This window comes from Nothobranchius furzeri, chromosome 11, assembly GCF_043380555.1.
Source record: "Nothobranchius furzeri strain GRZ-AD chromosome 11, NfurGRZ-RIMD1, whole genome shotgun sequence".
Classification (NCBI taxonomy): Eukaryota; Metazoa; Chordata; class Actinopteri; order Cyprinodontiformes; family Nothobranchiidae; genus Nothobranchius; species Nothobranchius furzeri.
In genome coordinates, this window is record NC_091751.1 from 67,320,250 (window position 1) to 67,330,164 (window position 9,915).

General features: G+C 41.1%; 1 protein-coding gene across 6 annotated transcripts in view; it reads left to right on the plus strand.

Moving 5' to 3' along the window:
- dab1b (DAB adaptor protein 1b) overlaps positions 1-9,915 on the plus strand; it is an 86,356-nt gene that overhangs the window by 46,541 nt on the left and 29,900 nt on the right. Inside the window, exon 1 of one of the 6 annotated variants that reach the window (XM_054742732.2) lies at positions 1,185-1,586. The exons of the other annotated variants lie outside the window; for them this stretch is intronic. The gene's annotated coding sequence lies outside the window, so the exon portion shown is untranslated. Of the gene's footprint in view, positions 1-1,184; positions 1,587-9,915 lie in introns of those variants that run through there. 6 annotated transcript variants of the gene reach the window in all.

Consider the following 9,915-nt stretch of genomic DNA (forward strand, 5'->3'; position numbering starts at 1 on the left):
AGAAGATTTTCAGGCGTCCATGGGGACCTCCCAGTACACAGAAACTAACCCAGTCAGAGAAAAAACTCCAGGCTGAATATGAGAAGGAAGTTGGTAACTTTAGGATACATACTCGATATGTTGAGGATTTACTTGTAAAAGAGATTATGGATCATACTAAAACGAAAATACAGCTTGACAAAATGAAAACAGGGACCGAAGATCCCCAGATACGCAAGGTGACTTTTCAAGAGCCAGAGAACAGCGACCTACCTACATTTACTGAAGATGGCGAAAATGCAGTCAAGCGGAGTCAACCTGTGCCTACTGAGTCCTCTCAGTTAACATCTTCAAACACAGATGGTGACTGTGACTCTATTCATTATTCGCTTTAATAAGAAGCCGTCAGACAGACTTCCAGCACATTAGAAGGTGCATTCAACGGTTTGTTAACCAGTTCAACACTTTTCAACAACTGGGCGTCATTTCATTTACTATCAGCAAGAATTTGATGGATATTTCCAGAAATTAACAGTATAAACTACACAGTCGCTTTGATGAGCTGACTTGGATTAGCTGGGCGTAGGCCACGGACATCCAGCGTGGATCTATGACGCGACAATTATTAGTATCTCTACAAAACCGGTAAACTGCCTTCATTTGTTTCAGTCTCTCTTCATGTTTACAGTCGCGTTCGTAAAACTAATGATGGTAGGATTATGAAAGCCTTACATAGTTGATGTTAAACGCAGGGAAGGTGGTTACATCTTAGCTAGCATATTTCATCATACACCGTGCACGGGTAAAAGAAATTACGTATATTTTTAGGGAATCTATTGTTTTGTCGTTATAATCATTAGGATGTTGGGAAAACGAACTACAAGTAGAAAATTTCTGAAGGAATTTTGTAAGTGGCAAGCAAGATGGTGGCCATGTGTTACAGAGCTCTGCTCGTTAGTTTAAGAGGTATGGGGTGAATTAACTCTTAGTTAGGGTTAGGGTTATTAGTAGACCGGTTATGGTTAGAGTTTAAGAGGCATGGGGTGAATTAACTCTTAGTTAGGGTTAGGGTTATCAGTAGACCGGTTATGGTTAGAGCTGGGGTTAGGGTTAGACACAATCCAGTCACTAAAATGAACAGAAGTCAGTGGCGGTCCTGTGTGTGTGTGTGTGTGTGTACCGGTGTTGAAATAAATAAATAAATAAAATAAACATCTCATCCGTTGAATCACCACTTTAACGATGGGTTTGCGTACCCCATGATTCCTAAGGCTGGTTTGCCAGGGTGTTAGCTCCAGAAGGGGTCCAGGGCAACTTTGCCTCAGGTGAGGGGTCAGACTAAGAATGGTTCAAACACTTTGATTAAAAGCCAGAACTCCTTAGAATGAGACCAAATGTAATCCGATAGGCCTTGTGGTTGCAGAAATATACTCATTAAAGTGTGGGCATGTCATTTTCCAAACGTTTTGGGCATGTTTTGGTCTCCTTTGAGTCTTTCAGAGTCCTTTGTTGAAGTGAAGTCCGAGAGGCAGAGAGTGAATCAGTCACCGTTAGCTTACGCTACTGGGTTGCAGAGATCCTGGCTGTTGTGGAGAACGTTGAACAGAGTAAGATTTGCTCTTGTTCATACCATTTTGTTTAGCTAATATAGCAGCTGGTGAATCACTGTAAACATTTTAGACAGAGTGAAGACTATGAGTTCCTTTATGATGTCATCAAACAAGCCCCACCCCCTTGAAGCTTTGTGTTCTAATATCTATTATTTTATTGGGTTTCCATTTCCATGGAGACAGTGTGTGCGATTTGCATAACAAAGGCACCTGCTGCTGCTGCTGCAAGCAGGGTGCTTATTGTTTTGCACCTGGGGAGTTTTCAGTGTTAACCTCCTTTAGTTTTCTTTTTCAGCTACATTACGTCTCAAACGGCAGCGTGCACCCCCACATATCATACATCAAAACGAGCGGCTCGGCAGTGGGAGGTGTGCTATGTCTTTCCTAAACAATTAGATTTACCATGGAAATAATATTTGCAAGAAACATCAAAAAATTTCTCAATTTCGGGCAGATTTAGCTACCCTTTCGAACTTTGAGTGCGCTGTACTTTTTGCATTTGCATTAGCTCTGTCTTGTGCCAGGTAGCAGGTCCCTTTTTTAAAATGTCATCAGGACTTTTCTAGTTATCATTTTCTAACGTTACATAAATAAGAGATAATCTTACCTCACGTTGTACTACAGCATCGTTAAAGATTCCAGTGTGCAGATTAATAAGAAAGAGTTGTGTCAACTGCAAGATTAGATGATCGGATCTATTAAAATAAAAGTCTGTCATGAACTCCCTGGAAGCTTTCAGAGAACCCGCAGATATGGCTTTCAAAAGGTTTTTGTTATTGACAGATTGTGGCAAATTTAGAAAAGAAGCAGACCAGACAGCATATCTGACAGTTTTGTTGTTCCTTTGACAATATCAGACCACGCCAGTAATGTCTAAGGTGTTTTTGCAAACACTGTAAAAATAATCCTTCTGGGTGAAAACTCATTATAGCACATTCCTAGATTACAAAAAATGGGTATCAGTTGTGCAAAACCAAGTAACCAAACATTTTTAATAGCAGGTCTTAACGTTTGTTTTCTATTTCTAATTAGAGATAAACCAAGCCTCCACAATGCGGGTGAAAAATTGAAGCAAACCCGGAAATGAAATAAATTGCAGTTCCACCCTCATCCACTAGGGGCTGGTGTCAGAAGCGAGCAAATCCTCATTGACTCCCATGTTAAAAATACCAATTTCACAGCAGAAATAAACATGTTTACAGCCTGGTACAAAAACATGTTTCTGGTTTTAATGATCTAGTTTACACTCATGACAACTCTGAGGGGGGTGAATTTTTTTCTCACTCTTCTGTTTAAGTGTATTAAAAGCCTAAAATTCTGTATAATTAATGAGCATCAGACCCACGTGACCACAGAGCTAGCTCCGGGTAAAGGCCTCAGTCTGAGCCTCGGTCTCGCCTGAAAACTGTTCCGTCATTTTCAGTCCTCAACTTAGACCATTAGTTGTAGCGTTTGTGCATTTATTTTAATTTTTTGGATATTTTTTGTGCAATTGTTGGACAAAATGACTTGCTGTGGCATTAATTGCACTAATAGAGCGTCCAAGGAGTCTGCACTTCATTTTTTTCGGTAAGTAAAATTATATTTATGTATTTAGGTCACTGCCGAGCTGAGCTTAGATTTTAACATGTACTGTTTAACCATGAAATTTAAATGTAATAGGGTAAAACCCAGTGCATTTAACATAATGCTGCACTTTAGAAAATGGGTTGAAATATAACATGTTGGTGGAGCTGGGTTCCCACTATCGGCTTGTGGAGATCTCTGGAGACCGATGTTTTCCACCCGATTCTCCCTTCCCCACAGCTCGGCGCATCTCTGATCGCCACGGCCCGACTGCTGCGCGGGCTGCCGGCCTGTGAAGCTCTGGGATGGAAACCTTTCCACCCGGTTCTCCCCAGCGGCAGCTCTGCGAATCTCAGATCGCAGCGGCTCCTGTCTGCTGTGCGGCTGCCGGTTTGTGGAGGTCTCGGAGACCTCTGTGTTCCACCCGGTTTTACCCAGCGGTCAGCCCGGCGTATCTCTGACTCAGAAGCTCAGGTGTTATGCACTGTTAACTCCGGTTGTAGCTAGGTTGCCACCTCCGTTAGCTTAGCTCCCACCTCCACGTTAGCTTCAGGTTAGCTTCAGGTTAGCTTGTAGCTAGTTCGACCGGGTGTCGTCAGTTGATCCCAGCCTTACAGCCCCACCCTCAGCTCCACCTCTCTTCCCTTTTGTGGAATTGTCTGGGCTTGACGGAACCTGTGACACGGTCAAAATGGCGGTGGTGGCCACCTCCCATTTATCTTCAAAAACGTGTTATTGGAGGCTATGGAAACCCATTGTCCAATATTTATGTCGATGAGATAAACACACCTCATCTCAGATCCAACCACAGAGAAGCGTTCACTGATTGATCACATTTCCCAACCACAGTTTTGTCATTTTTGCAGAAAATGTTTTGTATTTTGCAACAATTTACATTGATGAAATGTTTCTAAACTGAATTAAACATGTTTAATATGGACACATAACCACTGTTCAGCAGATACAAATCTGAAGCATACAAGGGTATCACACATGAATGCCATGCCTGAGACACTCACAGGTCTGTAATTTTGGTAGTTGCAGCGCTAAAGTTTTTGAAAACATTTACGTGGTTTTTACAGCCATTTTGTTGGCAGAATCTGATATTATTTTTGGCTCTGAGCCAAGTGTTCTGACAGAACACCAGGACATAGATGTTCCCAATGTGGTTTGTGTGGTATTGCTATAGTACGATGCCATCGGTGGGCACAGCTCCCGTCTTCTTTCTCGTGCGGCGGTCAGATCATCATCAATGAAAATCCACTTTTTTTTTGTTTTTGCCAGGGAGTGTATGTGAATAACAATGATCTTTTTATTAAAAATGTTCCAGTCGTTGATTCCTACCTGTTTAAAGTCTTATCTTGAGCCGTAGGATGCTGAATTGACTAAACATGACAGCAAATAAATTGAACGATAAATGATCGGAACTTTCTGCCTTCCAAAGCGTTTTGCTCTACAGTCCTTCACCCATTTAAACACCAAGAGAGTGTGGGGGGAGGGGCATAATGTGGTAATATTGGGTTTGGGAGTTGCATATTCTTCCCCAGAAAAAAATGTCGAGTATTTCCTCCACCCTGATTTTTTTATGACAGTCTGAACGGTACAGATGTGATTTTTTCAAATGTGATTTGTGCCACTTGAATATAAGACTGCTTTAAACCAACAGACCAGCTCATCACCAGTGACTTATTCACTATTGATTGTGTCAATTATGCTTTTCAGTGCAGAAAACCTGCCTTAAAAATCAGTCTTTACAACGAAACCAAGAGACTGTATTTATTGCCACACTTTGAGTGTTGGAACATCAACAAGGGAACATCAGCTGCTGAGAGTTGTTTTGTGCACGTGAGGGAGGCAGATGGTGGGATCAGATTTAACCCTTTTCTTCAACAGCTTCTAAAAGGCATCGGCCTACGGGTACCTGGTAGATCCTTTCTGTGAAATCCGCTGTGCAGATGTACGGTAACTGTCACATGTTCCATGAAGGTGAAATACAGAGGTGTGTGTGTGTGTTGCATGATACCGGATGAAGAAGCAGTTTATTGATACAGACAGGCAGTCCCAGATACACTCTCAAATGGGTTCAGAGGTTAACCTGCCTCCATGCCTGGATCCTCAACAAAAAGTTTCTCGATGCCAAGTCCTCGTATATCTGGAGGGGCACGTCTGACTCTCCATCTGTTACCATCTGTGCTTTTGCTGTCCCCGTTCTACTGAGGCAGGCTGCAGACTCAGCTCTGTGATCAGAGCAGAGTAAAAGGAAAGGCTCCGTGTGTGAGGTGAAGGATTACACAGTTTCAGCTAAATCTTCTAACGTCCTGCTTCCTTCCTTCCTTCCGGTTGATTTGCTGGAGTTTTTGACGATTAAAAATTGCGCCCACATTTTCAAAGTTAACACACATTTCTTTAGACAACGGTAGTTTTTGCATCTTTACTGTTCCCCTGCTTAGCGGCGCAAACTCCCTGTTGCGCCTGCAATTAAAATATATAATTATATCTGAATTAAAGTTGAATAATAGAATAGCTTTACAACAAAATACACAATACAAAACAAATTAGAATAAAAGGTAAATTTAGCTGCGAATGAATAAGATAAAATATATATAAGTTGAAGTTGAGAATAAAGTAACTGTACAACAAAATACACAGTATGTAAATGTATAAGAATGTATAAAGAAATAAAAATATCTATACAAAACAGCGGCTGAACAAGCATTAAATGGAAATGAATATATATATATATTTATATATATATATAATGTCCAGAGTTGTGCAAACCACATTTTAGTGACTTTGTAGTGCAACTGTGCTTAAGCAAAGTCCAGACTGTTCGGTGTGTGTGAGAACCATATGTGTGTGCACTTACTATGTGGTGGTGTGGTTACTATGTGGTGGTGCTATTGGTAACCAATAGCATTAGGAGCTCCACAACATTGCAGACGTGCTTCAAAAGTGTATTAGAGACCATTCATCCAGTGTCCAGCTATCAGTCTGCGTATTTTCATGCATTTTTGTGGCTTCAGCTACAGTTGCAAATGTGGTTCTAGCTCAGGGTTAATCTTTCTGTCCAATTATTTTTACTATATATATATATATATATATATATATATATATATATATATATATATGCTAGGGCTGCTCGATTATGGCAAAAATAATAATCACGATTATGGTGACTGAAATTGAGATCACGATTATTTAGGACGATTTATCAATTTATGTTGATTTTATTTGTTTTTATTCAGTCATAAAATTGCTCAGGGCACAATCAGGACAAAAATAAGAAACAAGATGATCACTAAAATAACTCCTGATTCCCAGGATAAAAAGACCAATATACTTATAGCTCATAGTTTATGACCCAAGGGCTATAGACCTTGGTTTAACTCATTTAAGTCTAACCAGTCTAACCAATATCTTGCAAGTACTGACAGCAAGAATTATACAGTGGCATTTATAACAAATAAATGCAAATAAATTGATGTTCACAAAATGCTGCATAACATTTATTGAGTCGTGTCAAGGTGCTGTAGGAGAGTACACTAGCACCGTGTCCTCAGAGAGATTAGTTATTTATCAGCGTGAGGAACTTATTTCTACCTTATTTATAAACTATTTATTTACAAGTCCATCAGTTAATGTAATAATTGTCCCAACCACAGCTGCACCCCCACCCCCCAACCCGGTCTCACAGCAATCGGGCAAGCTGCACGTGTGTTTAGCGCGCCGCACGCACACATTTAGCCGTTTTTAGCGGCTCAGGAGTCCACAGGTGCGGTGTGTGTCACTCGCTCTTGTTAATCCAACAGGGAGCCGGCTCCGAGAGCTGTTTCTTTAGCAACCGACACATCACTACATCATTCCCTTTCCTAATGTCCTGAAGAACGGTCCGGAGCGCAGGCGGAGTGTTAAGCTAACCTGCAGGAAAGGTCGACAACAGTTATCCAGAAAGTAGCTAAGGGTTACCAGAGATGTTTCTGAGATGTTCGCTAGGTACTTTTAAGATTTAAAAAGTCAAGAAGGGGGTCTGAAAAGCTGTTGGAAATAGCGTCAAAGTCACTAAGTTGGCAACACTGTGGGAGGAGCGCTTCATTTGCAACTCAGGGCAGCGCAAGCGGGAGGAGCAAATAATCGGCTTGTTTTGTTTTTTATAATCGTTCAAAACTCAGATCGTAATCGTGATTAAAATTCGATTAATTGAGCAGCCCTAATATGTGCTTCCAATTGGTAAAATCATTAGACAGCATGGGATAAACTTCCACTGTTATGCTGACGATACTCAGTTATATTTATCCATTAACCCTGATGAACCTAATCGGTTAGGTAGATCACAGGCTTGTCCTTGAAGACATAAAAAATTGGATCACTCTAACCTTTCTGCTTTTAAATCAAGACAAGACTGAAGTTTTCATCTTTGGACCTTAAATTCAGAAAAGGAAATTGCTTAGTCAATCACCTGACCTGAATGGCATTAACTTAGTCTCCGAGAACAAAGTAAGGAACCTTGGTGTTATCTTTGACCAGGACATGTCATTCAAATCCCAGGTTTCACAAGTTTGTAGGATTTCCTTTTTCCGCCTTCGGAATATTGCTAAGATTAGAAGCATCCTTTCCAGGAGTGATGCTGAAAAACTAGTTCATGCATTTATTACATCAAGACTGGATTACTGTAATTCATTACTCTCAGGAAGTCCACAGAATGTAGTTAAAAGTCTTCAGCTTGTCCAAAATGCTGCAGCTAGAGTTCTGATGAGAATTAAAAAGAGAGATCATATCTCTCCTGTCTTAGCTTCCCTACATTGGCTACCTGTTAAATTCAGAATAGATTTTAAGATCCTTCTTCTCACATATAAAGCTCTTAATAATCAAGCTCCATCATACATCAGTGATCTGATTGTTCCATATGTTCCTAACCGAGCACTTCGCTCTCAGACTGCAGGTTTACTGGTGGTTCCCAGAATATCTAAAATTAGGATGGGAGGCAGATCTTTTAGTTATCAGGCTCCTCTCCTGTGGAACCAACTCCCAGCCTTAGTCCGTGAGGCAGACACCTTGTCTACTTTTAAGAATAGGCGTAAAACATTTTTATTTGATAGGGCCTATAGTCAAAATCTGATGTTAGCCCAGATCTGGACAAGTGGGGGAGTAGAGGGAGGTGGAGTGTACAGTCGGTAAAGACGGCTCTCCCTTGCCCTGCCTCCATCTGAATAGGATAGATTATCCAGAGTTATCTCTGTAGTTATGCTGCTATAGGCTTAGACTGCTGGAGGACACACTGACCACTTTCCACACTCGACTACTTTCTTCTACAATCTGCTCTTTAACTGTATTATTTTCTGCTATTTCAGCTGTTAACTCTATTTTTTCTCTAAGTGTTTTTCTCCCCAGAAAAAGCTACAACGATGTTCTGTTGGCCTCATGGAGGGGTCATCGTCTAGCACACTGTTGCTAACCACTAAAACATTCTCCCTCTCCTGATAATAACTTTTTACTTTCTTTTACATTGAATGTGCTACTACTAGTTTACCCGTTTAATTATAGATCCACTAGGATAAATACAATAAAGTTTATCTCTCACCAAATAGCATAATCACTAAGAAATCACAATGTAACCATAGAAACACTACTTGGTATCTGCTTGGTATATATGTTTTGTGTGTGTGTGTGTGTGTGTGTGTGTGTGTGTGTGTGTGTGTGTGTCTGTGTGTGTGTGTGTGTGTGTCTGTGTGTGTGTGTGTGTGTGCCTGCTCTGTCTTCTCGATCCCCAGTGAGTCGTGGATGGCTGCCTTTACTGAGCCAGGATCCTCTGAAGGTTTCTTCCTGTTAAAAGGGAGTTTTCCTCTCCACTGTCGCTAAATGCTTGTTAGTATTAGGATTGTTGTTAAGTCTCTTACACTAGTCAGTGACTTGATGCAATCTGCTGGGTTCCTTATATAGGAAACATTATTTCTGATTGGCTTAATGAACTGACCTGAATTGGAATGCTTATTATGTGAAGTGCCTTGAGACGACTCTTGTCGTGATTTGGCGCTTTATAAATAAACTTGAATTGAATTTAAACAAACCTGATGTGAAATTAGAACAAACAGAAACTTTGTTAAAATAAGATTGTATGAGGCCCACCTCTGTCTGTGCTCCTCGCAGCACCAGAACTTCATCATGGCTGGTGTGTGTGCGTGTGTGCGTGCGTGTGTGTGGACAACTGTTTTAGCTACTGCTGTCAGAAAATAGTGAGCTTAGTTTTTACACTAGTGAAAGCTGTTGAACCCTGGGTAATTGTTAATCCAGAAAGTCAAAGAAATTTGTGTCACCTCTGTTCAAACGCACACACACTCACCTTCACACGTCTCTTGCAGTGTGTAACAACATGAAGCGGCATGCTCCGCAGCTCTTTAGTTTTCAAACATGGCACACTTGCTGATGTGGATAAGAACCCAGAGCACGTAGCCTATGAGTTCTGCCACTGGGTCGACTCTCATTTCATATGCAAGGCCTACTTTCTTCCTTTCTTTTCTTTTTTTGTTTTTTGAAGGATCTGTACACAAACCTCCACATCTCTCCTCCTGAAGTGACATTTGGGGATGAGGGTAGTGTGTGTGTGTGTGTGTGTGTGCGTGCGTGCGTGCGTGCGTGCGTGCGTGCGTGTGTGTGGTAAAGAAACACAAGGCCCAGAACATCTGGTTGGAGCTTGTCTGAATTGAACCGATTGTGTTTAAAATGCAACTGGAGCAGCGTGCATTTTACATCGCATTACAAAGCG